The sequence below is a fragment of the Narcine bancroftii genome, chromosome 1 (assembly GCF_036971445.1).
Source record: "Narcine bancroftii isolate sNarBan1 chromosome 1, sNarBan1.hap1, whole genome shotgun sequence".
Lineage (NCBI taxonomy): Eukaryota > Metazoa > Chordata > Chondrichthyes > Torpediniformes > Narcinidae > Narcine > Narcine bancroftii.
In genome coordinates, this window is record NC_091469.1 from 255,906,850 (window position 1) to 255,926,824 (window position 19,975).

General features: G+C 41.8%; 1 protein-coding gene across 8 annotated transcripts in view; it reads left to right on the forward strand.

Annotated features, from left to right (window-relative positions):
* LOC138741621 (PHD finger protein 21A-like) overlaps positions 1-19,975 on the forward strand; it is a 357,755-nt gene that overhangs the window by 158,515 nt on the left and 179,265 nt on the right. The gene's annotated exons all lie outside the window — the stretch shown is intronic.

A 19,975-nucleotide genomic window follows, 5' to 3' on the forward strand; every position in this document is an offset into this window, starting at 1 on the left:
ATAAGCAAGCAAGCTAGCATATTAGGTTTCTAACTAGTAACATAATTTTCAGCTTATCACTTTGAATACAATGGTTTATTATGCATCAAGGCTAGGCCTCTGACAGTCTGTGATCAAAAGAAGCAGGAAGATTAAATGTCCTTTCTTCAGATAACAGCATCTCTGGCCCCTCGGTGGAATTTAGCTTGTGTCTGCTGATTCTAAAACACAAGCAGGTTCTCAGCCTTGCAAAACCAAGAGCAGCAAATTAAAAAAACAGGTTAGAATTTTCCATTACAGTCCTCTACCGGCATCACCTACGGCTCCTAGAACGCTTCCACCAGCATTGTCTCCGCTCCATCCTCAACATTCATTGGAGCGACTTCATCTCCAACATCGAAGTACTCGAGATGGCAGAGGCCGACAGCATCGAATCCACGCTGCTGAAGATCCAACTGTGCCTGGTAGGTCATGTCTCCAGAATGGAGGACCACCGCCTTCCCAAGATCGTGTTATATGGCGAGCTCTCCACTGGCCACCGTGACAGAGGTGCACCAAAGAAGAGGTACAAGGACTGCCTAAAGAAATCTCTTGGTGCCTGCCACATTGACCACCGCCAGTGGGCTGATATCGCCTCAAACCGTGCATCTTGGCACCTCACAGTTCGGGCGAGCAGCAACCTTCTTTGAAGAAGACCGCAGAGCCCACCTCACTGACAAAAGACAAAGGAGGAAAATCGCAACACCCAACCCCAACCAACAAATTTTCCCTTGCAACCGCTGCAACCTTGTCTGCCTGTCCCGCATCGGACTTGTCAGCCACAAACGAACCTGCAGCTTACGTGGACGTTACCCCTACATAAATCTTCGTCCGCGAAGCCAAGCCAAAGAAGACTTGCAGAATGACTTGGGATTATCTTTCACCTTATCTGCCAAAGCCACAAATTCTTTTTTTGCCTTTCTAATTTCTCTCTTCAGTGAACTACATCTTGTACTTCTTGAGGGACTTGTTTTAACCCACCACCCAGAGTTTAATAATCCTCCTCAATTAGGATATGCTGTTCCTGCCAGCTTGCCCTTCATTTAAGAAGGAGAATGCTAAGTTTTCAGGAAGTTAATTGCCTCACTAGATTAACATTTAGCTATCAGTGAACTGACATGAGAAATAAACCTATGCAACTTTACCCTCACTGTGTTGCTTTTCCTGATACATCTATTCATTACAGCATTGTTAGAGGAGTGACAGCCACAGTTATTTTGGAGAGACGTAATGCTTTCACACATTGTGGTGCTCCATTGCATGATCTTGTCATAACGAGGATAGAGTCCAAATAGGTGATGAGGCACTGTGGGTCATTGGCTGAAGTAATATTGTTAACTGATAATCTCAACACTTGTGAGTCATTATATCCTTGAATACTATTGCAAAAAATATTGTAATTTTGCAAAAAAAACCCAGATCTGGTAATTTTCCATTTAAATAAGTAAAAGCATTTTATTTTTGAGGTTTTAAAAAAGTGCAACACATGGAAGTGATGGAGAAATTCAGCAGGTCATGCAATATCCATAGTAATTAAAAGGCAATCAAGACTTCCCAATTGAGCCCTTCATTGGAAATCTAGATAACAGTTAGATGCCTGAATAAAAAGTTGAGGAGGGGGTAGGGAGGAAGGGGGCTGAGCACAGGTTAACAAATAAGAGTTGATGTGGATACAGGTGGGAGGGTAACGGAGAAAGAAGCTGAGGTGACGGAGAGGGCTGAGCGATGGGTAGCTCGGGAAAGAGAATGGGGAGGGAGTTGATGGAAATTGGAGGTCGATAATAATGCCATTTTGTTGGAGACTGCTGAGATGGAATACAAGTTATTTTTTCAATTTGTGGATGGCATCATTTTGGCATTGAGTGAAGCCATGGACAGATATGCCACTGTGGTAATGGTGTGCAGAATTAAAACGGTTGGCCACTGGGAGATCTTTACTTTTGCAGCAGACAGAGTGAAGGTGCTCAATGAAAAATGTCTGTGTCCAATCTCCACAGTGTAGAGGAGGATGCATTGGAACACTGGATATGATAAATGTCCCCTGCAGATTCACAAATGAAATGTTGCTTCACTTGAAAGGACTGTTTGGAGGAGGTGTAGTTGCAAGTATAGCATATCTTGCAGTCACAGGATGGGGGCCAAGGAGGGAATTGGTGGGAAGGGAAGGGATGAGTTTATGAGGGAGACACTTCTCTGACACTTTTGTGTATTGCAGCATTATATTTTTGCCTTGATTCATGTCTCTCATATCATTTAAGTGTGGTAAATTTTATTTAGTTAATATGCGTATTTTTTATTATTCATTTCACTTAGCTTACAATTAATAATTCTTGATGATTAAATTATATTCTTAATTTAAAATATTATTTGAAATGCAGTTATTTAGAAGGATGGAAACTCATTAAGACACTTTAATTATATCCTGTCATTGAAAGCAAGACATGAACGTGAAAGCAGTCATCATATGTATATGAAACAAATAATTCAGAGAAAATCAACAATAAATAGAACATTTGGGGAATTCTTTGAAAGTGTAGGTTTGTTTAATTCTCCACTTAGCCACTAAATTTACTAATTTTTTTGAGGAATTACTTTAATCAGTATGACAGTGTGATCCATAAATCTTCGTCCGCGAAGCCAAGCCAAAGAAGAAAGATATGATACAAGAAGGACTATAGCTGGAAATACTATATTTATCTTCAATCACCCCCTTCCACCCCTCCTCTGGCACTTCAGTTATTGTAAATATGAAATAAATTAAAATCCTTCAAGTCGGTAGTTATATTCTGTTCACTTGTGACTTCAGCATTGCAATTGCATAATTTGTTACTCTTTTGTATTCCTGTTTTCTTAAAATTTATTTTTTTTATGTTACCTTGTTATCCTCCAATTCGTAGCACAGTACTGTTGATGTCTAAAGCCCCCTTTACACTTGTGTCTCACTAAATCGACTGTTCAGTGTCCTGGGATAGGAATGACATTTTTGCTGTTCACACTTGACCACCCTTAACTGGGACCCTGCACACCTTCACACTTGCAAGGAGTTATCCCCAGGGTTAGAACTGTTCTACCTTCTACCGGTGACACCATGATGCATTGAGCGATGGCAGACCTACCCTAAATCCTGATCAATGTATTATGATCTATATTTGAACAAAATTAATCGTGCCTAATTATAGCAAATTAAGAATTATATACAGAACAGTATGAGCCCTTCAGCCCCTGTTGTTGTTGTGCTGCCCTATATAAACCTTTATAAGGGACTGTGGGAAAGTGATAGCAATAGCAGACAATTTTTAAACAGCATGGGAAAGTTGGTAGTGCTATTGTGCACAATTTATACAGCGCGGGAAAGTCGTTAGCACTATTGTTTACAATTTATACAGTGTGGGAAAGTTGGTAGCACTGTGGCGCACAATTTATAACTACTGTGGGGAAAGAGTGATGGCAGACCTGCCTTCCCAGAATGCCGTGCAGCAGAGAAAGGGCTGTATGCATGGCTGCATGCATGGAGCACTCATGGAGGGGTTTCTCTGCTGCACAGTATTCTGGGAAGTCAGGTCCTCCATCGCTTTTTCCCATGGTCTTTGTAAATTGTATGCTATAGCGATTCCCAGACTGTTTAAAAATTGTCCGCTATTGCTATCTATTTCCTCTCTCTCCCTCTGTGATTTTCCCATGGTAACGCTTATACCTTCATTTGAATTTTTTTTCCTTCACGTTACTGCACTTATGCAAAAATGGGTCATTTCTATCTCAGAGAGTAATTGCCCATTCTATACTTGCCTGATTGCAATGCTGACGTCGCAGACACTGGGTATTGCACTTGGGGTCGAGGAAGTCTGTCCCCGACGTGAGATAATGTAATCTCATGCTGACGTTGAGAAGATTTTCATTTGATACCAGACCTTTTTCTACGCTGATGAGCTGATAATTTCTGGGACCACTTGCAAGTGGGAAAGGGGCTTAAAACTTACCAACTTAGCATTCTGCACAGACAATTTATTTATCTTCTTCCATAGAGTTACCTTGCAAAATGACTGCTCTATTGCAAGTCACCCTTTTGCACTAGGATTATTGCAAATGTTATCAATCTTGTGCATTTATTGTCATGCTTAATTCAGTTAAATGTTTACTATTATAGTTACTTTTCATAAGTACATGTTCGATTGCAGAAAGTAAGAATTTCAGGTATATGTACAATGTATATAACAAACTCATTATTAATAATTAGAGAGTGCAAACTCCTTTCAGTTGGTTCTGTTTATTGTATCTTTTTTCATCTGCTTCTCTGTGCTTGTGTTGCTTTCTCTTGCTCTCTGTTAGTTTTCTCTCCTTAATGTAGTTCTTTCTCTCTTGGTTTTTCACATAGAAAGTGTTGAGGGTGAAAAGAACCAGCAACAATGGCCAATTGTGTTTGGGGAAATGGGATGCAGTGGAATTATGATTTCCCGACTACCTTTAGTTTCCCCTCATTCTCCAGTTTAATTATTGATTCTTCTACTTTGAATTACTCATTTGTTCCCTTTTCCTGTTGTTGCCTTTTTAAACTCCTGTATAGTTCTCCACTCCTACTCTCTCAGCTAATAAATGATAATGAATTTCTTGTCATACACATAAGCATAATGTACATATTTACCAAAATTCTTCCTGTAGCAAACAGGTATTTTTTTTAAAAGAAAGCCAATAGTATACATTAAATTACTTCAATACAGAAATAAATAATGAATATAAAAGAGAACTGTTTCCAGTAGAAGGGAATTTAAAAAAATGGCATTTGGGTCCCAGAGAAGTTTATGGTTAGGGTTGTAAAGGTAGATTTAAGAGCTTGACAGCCATTGGGAAGAAAATTGTTCTTGAATTTAGCTTCCGTGCCTTCTTGTACTTATTTTTCTTTTGAATTTCTTTTCAAAATTTGACCAAGAAGGAGTTGAGGTTATTAGCAAGTCAGAGAACAATGCAAATGTTTATATTTCTAATACCAGTCTCTGTTGCTGCTTCATTTCCCCCCCCCCCCCCCCAGATTTTCTGATTGAACAATAGTGATGTAGCCTGTGAAATTAGTAATATTCATGTACTCAAACTGAAAATTTAGCCCAAACTGATTCAGATCTGGGAAAAGTGTACCAGATTTGAGAGCAGTATTAAAACATTTAAATAGCAATATTGTAATATAATATTATACTTTTTTCTCTCAGTTTAAATTCTTGGCATCTTAAAGTTTTAGATTAAATGTTTTCAGAAAATGTTTACATAATTTATAGTTGCATGAGTGGATGATTCTAGCATTGCATTTCTGTAGTAAAATTCTATACAGATGTGATTGAGCAGATGTTATATGTATGTGGATGCAATTAGTATTGAAATATCTTTAATGCATGTGTATAGTCATGGGAATGACTGATTTCAATGTATCTACTTGAATATATTCTGGCAGGTATTTTCAGAAAGGTGAATTGCATGCTTGTCATGTGGCTTTGAAAGATCTGATTGAATTTTTCATTTGGCAAAATCTTTGTAATAGTTTGGGTTAGAAAGGATTAATTTAATAAATCAACTGTATGTTAACAGAATCATCTATGTTTGAATAATATTTTGGTTTATTTTCAACATGTTACAAGTATGGATTTATTAAAAGTAAAATAGCAATTGGGACAATTTTCCATTATGTATGCGCTACAACGAGCGTGGAGGAAGACACATATGAGGAGTCAAAATCGAAGACTGATTTATTGCAATGGCAGCTCTGCTTATTATAGACCCCTGGCGCTGATGTCAGGGCCCCATGTCATCGGAGCGCCGACCTTAGGTTGGCTGGTGTTCCCGCTAGAGTTCCCCATCTTCCTGCCGTGTGGAGGTCACCTGGGTTGATGGCTGGTGTCACCCCCAGGTCCGCATGGGCATCATGTTGTTGGCCATTTTGCGGGCCAATTTGGGTCGTTGTAATAGTGGTCTGTGTGCGCCCCTCCTCACAAACCGGCAAGTCCTTGGGTCATTTGGGATGCTTTGCCTGGGCTGGTCATGTGGTGGGGGTTGCCGTGGGTCCAAGGTCACCAGTTTCCACCGCAGGCTGTCGAGGTTCACCGCTGGGTCTTCCAGGTGTTTATTGGGAGCCAGGAACTCCCCTGGGATGATTAAAGGTCCGCGGTAGACCATCTCTGCCGCCGAGGCATTGAAGTCCTCCTTCAGCGTGGTATGAATTCTCAACAGGACCCAAGGCAGTTTGTCCACCAGTTGGGACCCCTTTTTAAAAATATTTTATTTAAAGTTTAAAATCACAAAACATAGCATTAATTACTATTTTTTGATATATACATAATGTGATTAGTCATTTTTATATAAGAAAAAAAACAACCTCCCCACTAATACCCTCCCAAGAAAAAGGAGATCATTATCTAGTACAATCACTTTTAGAACTTTAAAGCTTCTTGGCTGCAGGAACAGCGGCATCCATCGAAGTGGACCGAGAGTTCAAATTCTAACATCAGTAGTTTTCAAATATGGGTTCCAAACTTTAGCAAAGAAAAAATATTTATCTCTCAAATTATATGTAATCTTTTCTAAAGGAATACAGTCTTTCATTTTGTTGTGCCATCTTTTCATCCCTAAAACAGTGTCTGATTTCCATGTAATAGCTGAACACTTTTTAGAAACTGCCAACGACAAACACAAAAATTCAATTTGATACATATTCAGTTTCAATCTTAATGTTGTTGACATAATGTCTCCTAGTTAAAAACAACCTAAGAAAGTTGGGACCCTTGAGGCAGGCCATCAAGACTGCCTTGAGGTGCCTGTGGAAACGCTCCACCAACTCGTTGGCCTGCAGATGATGTGCTGTGTTATGGTGGAGCTGTGTCTCCAGAAAGTTAGCCAGTGCCGCCCAGAGCCTGGAGATGAATTGTGCCAAACCCCCCCCCGGTCCGAGGTAAGGTGCTCTGGGACTTTGAATTGGACATCCAAGTGTCAATAATTGCTCTGGAACAGTTTTCTGTGGTGGTATCAGCCAGTGGACTGCCTTTGGCCACCTTGTGGAGCGGTTGAGGTATTTCACCCCACAGAAAACAGGTGGTGGCCCCACTAAGCCAACCTGCGTCGCGCCGGCTCAAACGTCTGTGTGGATGCTCTGGTGTGAACCTGCACTTTGAAGTACTGACAGTTCATGTAGGTCTCAACCCATTGGCTGATTTGTTTATGGACGTCATGCTGGACAAACTTGTTGGCCATCATTTTGACTGAGGTATGGATGGCAGGATGCGCCAGGTTGAGGATAGACTTGAAAACCTGGTGTCTCCATGCATCCAGGACGATGGGGTGGGGGTTGCTGGTAGAAATGTCATACAGCAGTGTTAGGTTACCTGGGCCGACTGGGATGTCCTCCACCCGGAAATGGATGGCCTGTAAGTGGAGGATCTCATGGTCTTGTTGCTCAGCTTTGGCGAGGGCCACGTAATCGACCCCTTTGGACAGGGCGTGTATTGACTCGATCGTGGGGCATGGCAGAGTGTCGGCTACCACTTTGTTTTCCCCGTGATATGTTGAATGTCTGTGGTAAATTTGGTCACGTAGGACGTGTCTCTGCTGTCGGGCCAACCATGAGTCTGACACCTTATGGAAGGCAAAAGTCAGTGACTTGTGGTCAGTGAACAGCCTGAATTGCTGGCCTTCCAAAAAAATAATGGAAATGTCTAACCGCCAGATTCAGAGCTAATAGCTCCTGGCCGAAACTGCTGTATTTGAGCTCTGGGGGGGTGGAGGTGCCTGCTGAAAAAGGCCAGGGGTTGTCACTGGCCCTCGATGAGTTGTTCTAGCACGCCCTCTACTGCTGTGCTGGAGGCATTAACAGTTAGAGTGGTAGGTGCCTCTGGACATGGGTGGCATTGGCCAGCACGCCTTTGGCACTCTGGAATGCCCTGGAGGATTCCTTGTCCCAAGCAATGTCTTTTGCCTTGTTGGTCATCAGCGTACTATTACCGGTATGAACCTGTGGTAAAAGTTTATCATATAGATGAATTCCTGCAGCCCTTTCACTGTGCGTAGCTTAGCAAAGTACTGGTCCGCCTCAACCTTCTCGGGGAGAGGTGTGGCCTCGTGACTGTTAATCTGTGCCCCAAGAAGTAGATGATGTTCATACAGAACTGGCACTTAATGGGGTTGATGATCAGCTCAAACTCCCTCAACTGGGTGCACAGATGTTCCAGGTGGGTTGCATGGTCTTTGTGGCTAGCGATGAGGATATTGTCCAAATAGATGAATGCAAATTGGATGTCCTGGCTCACTGCATCCATCAGCTGCTGGAAAGTTTGTGCCACATCCTTTAGACCGAAGTGGATGTGGAGAAATTCAAACAAACCAAAGGGGGTTATGATTGCAGTCTTGGGGATGTCCTGGGAGTGAACTGGGATTTGGTGGTAGCCCGGATGAGGTCCACCTTGGAGAACACTTGTGCCTCATGCAGATTGGTGGCAAAGTCTTGGATGTGAGGCACGGGATATCTGTTGGGCCTGATAGCCTCTTTGAGGTGACAGTAGTCACCGCATGGTCTCCAACCCCCTTGCTGATTTGGGCACCATGTGGAAGGGAGAGGCCCAGGGTCTCAGAGTGCTGCATAATCCCCAGCTCCTTCATTTTCTTAAACTCCTCCTTCACCAGGCTGAGCTTTTCAGAAGTGAGTTGGTGCTCCCTGCATGCAATGGGGGGGGGGGGCGGTGGGGGGGGGGGCTCTCAGTCAGTATGTGGTGTCTTATCCTATGCTTTGGGTTGGCTGTGGAGAACTATGGTGTCATTATTTAGGGGAACTCCACCAAGATGCGGACAAATTAATTGTCTGAGAGTGTTATAGAGTCCAGGTGGGAGGTGGGTAGCTTGGCTTCCCCCAGAGGCAGAATCTGAAAGGTTCTGATGTGCACCAATCACCTTTCCCTTGAGGCTGACCATCTAGTAGTGGGCCAGAAGGAAGTTGGCCTCCAGGAGTGGTTGTGCTGATGCTGTGAGGGCAAAGGTCAATATAAAGCAGCTGTTGTCAAAACAAAGGGGGATGGAGCGGCTCCCGAAAGTTTGAATGCAGGACCCCTCAGCGTTGGGCCCTGTTTCTGCTGCGGGTGTCGAGGCCTGCGAGGGGTCCATGTACGACTTATCTCAGCGCCCGTGTCGACCAGGAAATGCCTGTCTGACAGTGAGTTCCAGGCATGGAATAGGCTATCATGTGGGCCAACCGCTGCAATCCTGTTGGCCAGGGCGTTTCCCAAAAACCTGCAGGGTGGGCGCCATCGATGGTGGTAGTATCATAGCTTTCCTGGAGTGATCACTTGCCTCTCCACTGGCCTTCATCACACCAGGGGCTGTTTGTGGGGCTTGCTGATGTGGTCTATGACAGCGCTATCCTTATTTGCTCTCCAGAGCATTTCAACCTGGGTGGCAACTCTCCGTGGGTCACTGAAGTCCTCGTCTGTGAGCAAGAGCTGTATATCCTCAGGCAGCTGCTCCAGGAAGATCTGCCCGAAGAGCAGACAAGGCTTGTGGTCCTCTGTTAATGTGAGCATTTCGCTCATTAGGGCAGACAGGATCTTGTCCCCCAGTTCATCCATATGCAGTAATCAGGTGGCGTGCTTGAAAGTGCGGGTTAGTAGCTTTTTGAGGGCTGCATATTTGCCTTATTCTGGGAGGCTACTGTAGGAAATCTATGACCCTTGCAAATGTGTCCTGACCAAGGGCACTCAAGATGTAAAAGTAGTGGTTGTCGGTGGTGGTGATGTGGCAAGGGCTCTTGTACCACATGTGCACCCGCCACACCCAGAACATCAGAAGCCTGAGAGAGACTGAGTGGATGGTCACTGCCTCTGCTTGATCCACCATCTTCAGGTCCAACTGCCGGTTAATGGGAAATATCAATGCGCAATGGTAAAACTAACAGGAGTTTTATTGTATATTTTATGTCACTATAAGTATTAAAAAAATGGAAGGAAAAGCACCAAAGATTGTGACATTACAATATTGGAATATTCGCTGTGTCTTGTATGGTCTCCAATTCAGAATATTGTATTCCAGAGACATGAGCTCAAAATGTAGGCTGACAACCTCGTGCAGGATAAAGGGTACTGCCCTTTCGAGTAAGTGGTACTATTTTTGATGGTGGGGAGCTGGCTGATGGAGGACCTCAATTTTCTTCAGGCTGACTTCCAGGCCAAACATTTTGGCAGTTTCCGCAAAACAGGACGTCATGCGCTGGAGAGCTGGCTCTGAATGGGCAACTAAAGTGGCATTTTCTGCAAAGAGTAGTTCACGGACAAGTTGCTCTTGTGTCTTGGTGTGAGCTTGCCTGGAAGTCAGCCTGAAGAAAACTGAGGTCCTCCATCAGCCAGCTCCCCACCATGACCACCAGCCCCCCCACATCTCCATCGGGCACACTGAACTCAAAACGGTCAACCAGTTTACCTACCTCGGCTGCACCATTTTATCTGATGCAAGGATCGACAAAGAGACAACAGACTTGCCAAGGCAAATAGCGCCTTTGGAAGACTGCACAAAAGAGTCTGGAAAAACAACCACCTGAAGAAACACACAAAGATCAGCGTGTACAGAGACGTTGTCAAACCCACGCTCCTGTTCGGCTCTGAATCATGGGTCCTCTACCGGCATCACCTACGGCTCCTAGAACGCTTCCATCAACGCTGTCTCCGCTCTATCCTCAAAATTCATTGGAATGACTTCATCACCAACATCAAAGTACTTGAGCTGGCAGAGTCTGCAAGCATCGAATCCATGCTGCTGAAGACCCACTGCGCTGGGTGGGTCATGTGTCCAGATTGGAGGACCATCGCCTTCCCAAGATCGTGTTCTATGGCGACCTCTCCACTGGCCACTGAGACAGAGGTGCACCAAAGAAGAGGTACAAGGACTGCTTAAAGAAATCTCTTGGTGCCTGCCACATTGACCACCGCCAGTGGGCTGATATCGCCTCAAACCGTGCATCTTGGCGACTCACAGTTCGGCGGGCAGCAACCTCCTTTGAAGAAGACCGCAGAGCCCACCACTCTGACAAAAGACAAAGGAGGAAAAACCCAACACCCAACCCTTGCAACCGCTGCAACCGTGCCTGCCTGTCCCGCATCGGACTTGTCAGTCACCAACGAGCCTGTAGCTGACGTGGACATTGCCCCTCCATAAATCTTTGTCCGCGAACCCAAGCCAAAGAAAAGAAAAAAGAAAGACTATTTTTGAATCAGATTGTAAGTGGGATCCTCTCTCCTTTCTCATTTGATGTTAAAAGTATTGCAGCTCCGCTGAAGCTGCTGTAATGGCAGCGATCCACTAGTGTGGACCTGGAAAAGCGGAGACACAGTATTGCTCTGAAGGGTTCAACCACCTGTTAAAGGACCTGATGGTGTTTGTAAGTAAAATCCTGCAGCCGTGAGGTCTGTGCCCAAGATGATCTGTGCAATTGTGAGGTCTGTGCTCAGCAGTTTTCATGAGGGGTTGCAGATACAAAAGAACACAATTCAACAGAAATGGGTAGAACATGGTTGGTGTAGCAGTTATTGCAGTGCCTTACAGTGCCGGTGATCAGCACTGGGATTTGAATTCCACAGTGTCTAAGGAGTTTATGTTCTCCTCGTGTTTCCGTGGGTTTCACCGGGGGCTCCAGTTTCCTTCCACCATTTAAAACGTGCTGGTTAATTGGGTGTAATTCGGCAGCACAGACTCATGGGTTGAGATGACCTGTTACCATGGTGTATGTCTAAATTTAAATTTAACATTTTCTGCTGAGAAGCAGAAGCATAGGAGATGACCATGCGGTGGCCGACCAGCGATGGGCTCAGTGGATGAAGGACCCTACAGAACTGTGACACGGTAGCAGCTGAGGGACCCATACAGGCTGTGGGTGACTGCTGAAAACTGGCTCAGGGGAACCAGTTATCAGAATCAGGATTTGAGAGGGTGCTGGGAGCAAGAAGGGCCTTGGGAGGTTTGATCTGGAGCTTGGTGTGCTAACAGGAGTCTGTACGACTGTGAGGCAGGATGGGTGGGGGGAGAATCCATGAACACTCAATAACTCTGAATGGACTCTTTTGCTTCTCTTTCTTTGTTACTGTAAAGGGCACCAGGCGACACCAATAGCAACTCTTTGTTTGCCTCAAGGCAGGTTGAAGGGAATTTTGTGTAATATTACATATTCTGTACAATTACATGACAATAAAGGAATCTTGAATGGGTAATATTATCAAAATATGTATCCTCTGCTAATATCCCTAAAACAAAACATTGGTCATTATCATGTTTTTTTTGGTAGGTTTTCAGTGTGCAAATTTAGACCACTATATATATCCTATCCCTAATAAATGCAACATGATTTACCCAATCTTACCCACCTTTGTGATTCTTTTTCTCTTTTCCATATTTAACACTCCTGGAGTAATGCTTTTTCTTTTAAATACTCATCTGATTCTTGAGCACGTTAAGGCTATGACCTGGTTTTAAAATGCTTGTATTTCATGTTTGACACTGTCTAACTTGCAGCTATTGTTGAGATGTTGGGGAAAAAAAACACCAACAATTAATTATATCTCCTGTACACTTTTTTAAGCATGGTGCCCTTGTATTGAGGTGATAATTGATATCTGTACTTTAACATTGAAAGAGATATATACTTATGGAGCATTGCTTTATGTGATACATATGCAGAGCTCCTTACCAGCCTCAGGCATAGTGGGATCTAAATTGCTTATTGTTAGCCATCTTTTACACCCTACTGTCATTCCTAGTTCCTCCAGTTCCTCATTTAGATGTTATTTCATGTCAGTTGCAACCACAGACAAAATTGATGTTATCTGACAATTTTAGAATTTCCTACTAGTCACGTCAATCCATGACCAAAGAGTAATAATGCTGCTTCTTTTCTGTTGGGCATTATTTTGACAGAAAACAGATTTTCAGCTAAATATTTTGAAAGCTATATTTTTGTCTTTGTTCTCTGGAGCAAAGTTAACTTTAACCTTGTTCCTGGCCACCCCATCAAGTTGACATCAAATTCATTATCTCGATTGATTCGAAATGTTCTTTTATTGCTTTTTCTCATCAAAGTTCGGCTTCTTGTCTTTCAACTCCATAGCATAATTTGCCATTATCTCCATCACAAGCCCATTCAAGATCTGTAAAAATGCCCATTTGGTTGCCTTCTGTCGTTAATGTTGTCTTGATCTATTGAACAACCGCTGTTATCCAGTGTCGCTTTCCAAAGACCCTCTATTCCTGTTGACTTGCATTTTCCTCCAACTTCTCACATTCAAAATTAGGATATTCTGATATTTTAACATTGCTCCAAAGTATTTACATTTCTTAATTAGATCTAAAAATGTTGTAACCAGCAGGTCTGGAAGATGCTGCCGAAAGAGAAACACTTGATTTTTTTCAGGTCCTGGACTTCATTGAAACTAGTAAAGAGAAAAATCAAGTTAATTTTCAGCAGCAGAGAAAGTGAGGGCCGGAAAGGGAATTGTGACCGAGTATTTAGAGGTGGTTTGGGAGGAATTGGTAGAGCAGGTTGCACACACACATTTTAAAACACAGAATATTTACAGGACTTTTACAGAGTGCTTTTTGTAAGGGGCAACAAAGTATCAACAGCAGCTTGCCTGGGAACATGTGATCTTTGCAGGCAGTGGAGAAGAGTTTTGCTCTCCGAGACGGAGGGTGTGAAACAGAGAGGAGAGAGACAGAAATCAGTTCCAAAGGGACTGGCAAACTTTGGAAGGCTGCCTGGTCAAAGGAGAAGTCTGGCGGTGTGAAAGGTGACCTGAAAGAAAGAGGATCATCTGGAGAACCCAGAAGGGGTCAAGTTTCGTCAGCAAGACTGATTGAGAAGGAATCATTTGTAGATGTCCTGGAAAAGGAATCTCTCTCTGAAAATCAGCAAGAACCCTCCTGAGTGGTACCCATTTGCCTGTTAAGCACCAAAGACTGGTGAACTTTGTTAATGCTAACTTCTGTGTACAGAACAAGAATACCTGCAACCAGTGAGATTGGACTGTGATCCAAAGAACTTTTCTAATCTTAAATATACATTACACACACCTGTGCTTAGTATTAGAGGGGGATTAAGTAGGTTAGGTAGGTTAAGTAAGTTGATAGTAATAAGTTAAAGTTTAATTCTGTTTTCTTGTTCAAATATAATTAAAAACTACCTTTGTTTGAGTAACCCTGTGTTGTGGTGCATATCTATTGCTGCTGGTTTTGGGGGTCCCCTGGACTCCGTAACAGAATATCTTTAAAATGATGAATCCAACATGGAAAGTCATTATTTTCTGTCTGTGTTGCTAATAGCAAGATTGTGAGACATGTCCTGTAGTCAAGAACATACTAATAGAAAATCGAATGTCAGGCATAAACATCCACTCTGAAACTGATCGAAAAAAAGAACAAATTACCCAAGTTGGAGAATTGGATAATTAAATCTAGAAGACTAGAACATGCCTAGATGGAAGATGAGATGTTGTTCCTCAAACTGTGCAGATGGTTACAGATAGGCCAGAGTTAGTTTTGGAATTAAAATGGTGGGATATTATTGGAATGGTGGAAATTGCAAAGGAAGATATGGTAAAAGGTGAGGACCCGAAGAAGGCTGCAGGTGACTCCGCTCAAGGGATTCACACTGGGCTGCGGACTGCTGGAGACTTGCATGAGGCTGGTTGAAGGCGTACCAGGTATCAAAACTGGGATGTGAGAGAATGCTGAGGGTACTGAAGGGTTTCTGATCAAGTTGGAGATTTGGATGTGGAGCTCTGGCTGCTGATGGTTTGGACTGTGCTCTGCGTGGTTGCAGGTGCTGTGGAAGCACGGGAGGCAAATTCACAGACTTTAGGTGACTCTGAGAGGACTCTTTTGCTTCTCTTTCTCTGACTGTAAAAGGCACTTCAGGCAATTTCTGCTGATGGCGAATCTGCCTTACAGCAGATGGAAACCAATTCCTGTACTATTGGACTGTCTTTATTACGTGACAATAAATTGAATATTTTTGAATTCCTTTCAGAAGAGACGGTAGGAAACAGATGAGATGCATTTAGGGTTCTGTACATGATGGAAGGGAAACCACCATTCTAGAAGTAGGAAGACCTTTCAAAGACATGATGTTACAGGAATGGAGCAATTGGAAAAGTGAAATAAAATCCTTGCCATAAGTAGGGTGAGAAGAAACAGAATTAATATAGTTGTGGGAGTTTTTGAGCTTATAATAGTTGTGTAGGTCTTCATTTCTTGAGATGGAATCTGAGGAATTCAAATAAGAAAAAGGAAGAATCAGAGATGGATTATTTGAAGGTAAATCTTCATGCCAGCTCCAGCAAGATAATACCACCAGACGTGTGTCCCTTCTCTTTCCTTTCAACATTGCAAAGGGATCAACTCCATTTGCTCTTCCATCCTCATTATGCATTCCCCTTCTCCAATCTTTTACAGTGCACCATGCAATGCCCGCTCTTTTACCTCTTTCCTTTTCACCATTCAGGGATCTAAAGAGTTTTTCTCAGTGAAGCAACAATTTGCTTGCATTCCAATCTTATTACTGCATTTGGCATTCACAAGCCTGTCTCCTCTACATTGGAGGAACTCTGCAAATTAAGCGATTGCTTGGCAACCCACCTGTGTTTAGTCGATTGGAGTGACTCTGAACTTTTCATTTCCTTCCTCTCTAATTCTTCCTCCTACTCTGACCTGCCTGTGCTCTTGTATACTCTTACAGTGATACCCAACGAAAGCTTAAACAACACTACCAGTCTGGGTGTGTTGTAACCTCCACATTCTGTACCAAATCCTATAACTGGCCGGTGACATAATTTTTTTTTCCTTTTCCTTGGTTTGGTATAGCCTGCTGAGCATGCTCCCCATCATGCTATTGACAACCCATAACACATCAAGGAACTGATGTGACTGCTACTTTAAGCCATTTGACCTCACTCTTATCAGTTATTTGCAACTTCTACTAATCCCTTCCCTTTCTTCCCTACGACTGAAACCAATTTTGTTTTCTATTTTTCTCAGTTCCAAGTTCTTGGACCTGAAGCATTAACTGCTTCTGTTTTCATTAATGCCGCTTAAACTGCTTGTTGTTTCCACCATTTTCTGCTTTTATATTGGTTATTCCAAAGAAAAAGCAATGCATTTGAACATTTTCTGTTATTTTAACAGCACTCTCATAGCTAGTATTCTGCTGAAATAGTGAAAAAATTAATTTCAGACCACTTAACTTAATAAGAGTTTATCACAACAGATCGTTTCCTCTCTCAAGATGCAGCCTGACAATTTAATTCGTTTGAGCATTTTCTGTTCCAATTTTTCTTCATTCAGAAATCAACCATTTTGTAATAATTTTCCCACATGACCTTTGCTGATGTTTAAAGACTTAATTGATCATTCAGATTTTAAGCTATGTTCATGCTTTTCCAATTATGCTCAAATTTATAACTATTCACTTAATTTTTGATTTTATTAATATTCATGATTTCAACATTAGCTTAAGGTACTGTTTGGTCATGTCTGACTGAATTCATAACTTTAAATATAATTAACATTTGGAAAGCCAAAAACTATCAACCCTTGTTCTCTTTATAAATTAGGCACAGAAACACCAACTTGGACCAACATTTGGAAATGTTTTGGAAAAAAAATCATAGGATATAAAGCAAATGACACTGAGAAATAAAGTATACTGTTGTGTAAATTTGCCTGTAAATTTGTAATTATTTATTTTCAAAATTGTGTTGAAACATAAATGTTATTTAATATTTGTAATCAAGTTATATTCAGGTTATTTTCTATTCATATCTTAAAAAGAGATTCACAAACCTTATTGTATGTGTTGTACCAAATAAAACCATTATTTAATTTTTAAAAAATAGATGAAATGACCGGTCTCAACACCTGTATTCTATTAACTTTTGTGCTATAAATAATCTTTTTTGTGAAAGCTCATTCAGGATTTTTGAACTATGACTCTTTTGAGACAAAAGGCAGCAAATTGTGCCAGCTGCTCCTTGTGGCATGATGAGAAAGAAGAGACAGCTAATGTAGATTATGTATGGACTGCAAATAATATCTGAGCTGTTATACAAAGGTCTCAGCTGAGGTCTGATTGGCTTTTCTTATGTAACATTTGATTGGAGCAAGAGAGCAGGTTTCTTGGTCTTTATTAGCTTTTAATATATATATTTATTAATATTAGAATGGGAAGGCTTTCTTCCACATGAACTTGAAAAGGCACATTTGCTGGGCCTCCAGTATTGTTCCCACGGGGTGTGATGTGTACTTTGTAATTATATTTCCATTTCAGCAGTGTGGTTCTGATTGGCTGATTTTTTTTGTTCCATATGGCAGGAGCTCAGTGTTCCCTCTTGGTCCTACTATTCTGTTTCTTGTAGTTTGATAGGGAGATTTTTGTAGCAATGATCGGAGTTCATTATGAAATGGATGGAAGATTTAAAATGTATTGCACAGTAATCTTCAAGAATTCTGAAAAAGTACCTTCATTTGAGTTAGGTAATTGATATGTTCATCTACTTTTCAGGATAAATCCTTCAGCTGGTGGATATCTTTTGTGAGCGAGTGTGTATGTTTCCTTCCCCATTGTAATTCCTGTAATCTTCAATTGAACCTTGTAATTCGTTCATTCAGATACTCTTCTTGCCAACTTTTTAAAATAGATTACTGCTTTACAGTAAATTCATGTGTGTGTATATGCTGTTTTATATAATGTGTATTTTTTTTTGTAAATTGTCAATTAAACTGCAAATGCTTTCAATTATTTTATTTTTGCAATGTGTATTTAATTACTGAATCATTTTTAAAAATTTTTGTCCTTCATGAGTGATGTTTTGTTCATCTTGATTAGAAGTATATTAATAGAATGGTTTTACAGCTATCACAGAAGATAAAGAAAATATCTGCAAAGCATCATGGTATAATGGGTTTAAATAGGTTCTCTGTTGCTGAGTGTGCATTATGGAAGTGAACTGGAAAGAGTACTCAGTCTTAAAGTTCATAATTTTGAAAAAAAATCTGTAAATTCTGAAATTGCATTTCTTTTTGTCAGTTTTTATGCTGGGTGTCGTGTTGCAAAATTTACCATGGTTTTATAATTCAAAAACACTTTTTTATTCACCTATTTTGGCTAAAGAGGGCCTATCCACTAACTTATCTTCTCCAAATTATTATGAACCTAGCTTGTGTATTGACAAATTATGCTGTAATTGCTTGAGTCAAATCCTGTCATACATCCCAAAATATTCAGTGTTATTAATTTGATTCAACTGCACTCCACTCTATAACCTGGGCAACATGGCCCAATTTCTCTGTCTGAGATGAGCTAACTCATCTAAGGTCATTTACTGAACCTGGAATCTTTATGGTTTCTGCAGCTGAACTGGAAAGCATCATCACAGCCCTGGGGCAATGCTGCAAGCTGTAGGTCCAACCATCTTTTTTTTTGCCAAATATGTTTTTTATTATAAAATTGCATGTGAAAATGTTTATTGATAATTATACAATGTTACATTGCATATGCATTTCTTAGAAAATTAAGCAGTCTGTGCTGTAAAATTAAGACAGAATTCAGGCCTGAGAAGTTGCAAGTAGGATGATGTAAAGATCATGAGTATTTTGTCATATAATAAAACAGAAAATAGGATATTACACAAAATTTCCTTTAGTTACCATAAGACAGACAAAGATCTGCTATCAGCAGAATTTGTCTAGCGCCCCTTACAGTCAGAAAAAGAGAAGTAAAAGAAAGCCCCCACCCCTACCCCCAGAGTCACTGAGCATCCATAGGTTCACCTCCAGTGCTCCCTCAGCCTTCGCAGCCTTCAGTCCAAACCATCAGCAACCTGAGGTCCATATGCAAACCTCTGACGCAAAGCCTTCAGTGTCCTTGGCACCCTCTTGCCTCCGAAACCCGGCACCCCTTCAGCCAATCTCTAGCCAGTCTGCTGTGAGTCCTTTGAGTGCAAGTTGCTAGCAGTCCACAGCCTGCGTGGGTTCCTTGCTTTGTGTCACCAACAGCCTGCTGCCTGTATGTTCTTCATCCTCAGAGCCCGTCGCTGGTCTGCTGCTAGATCGTTTCTTCTGCTCCTCCTCCTCAAGGGGGGGGGGAGGGGGGTGTGTGGGTGTGGGGGCCTTGCACCAGTCCTCTGCTTCCCCAGAGTCTGCAACCCCTTAGGCACTCCTTTCTTGGGCCCAGACCCCACAGTCGCCGGATTTTAAAATAAACTACCATCGACTCCTTTAACAGGATGCTTAAAGCCTGTACAGAGCAGACAGCAGCTGGACCTGTATCTCTGCTCTCTGCACCAAAGGCAATGCTGACATTACAGCAGTCCAGCGGCACTGCCATATTTTTCTTTTTAGAGAGAAGAGTTACTACTTTCAGTTAGTGTTACTATCACAAAACCCCTAAAATTGTAATTAGGAGTCATTGTTGAGTTAGGCCTACTGAACAGGTCACAGGCTGGACATATAGCAACAAATTAATATAAATAGGAGCAGAAGTAGGCCATTTGACTCTTCGAGTCTGCTCATGACTGATTTGGCCATGGACTTAGCATCACCTACTTGGTCTTTCCTCATAACCCTTAATTCCCATACTATGCAAAATCTATCTTATTGTGACTTAAATATATTTAACGAGGTAGCATCTTCTGCTTTATTGGCAGAGATTTGTACAGATGCACTACTCTGGGAAAAGCAGTTTTTCCTCAACTTTATCCTTATCTAGTCCCCTGAATTTTGGGGCTATAGTCCCTTATGGAAACTTTTCTGCCCTATCTTATCTATGCCTTTCATAATTTATAATTTTCTAAGATTCCCCCTCATTCTTCTGAATTCCAGTGAGTATCATTACAGGTGACTCGATCTCTCCTCATAGGCTCATCTCTGGACTCAACATGGTGAACCTCCTTTGCACTGATATGCA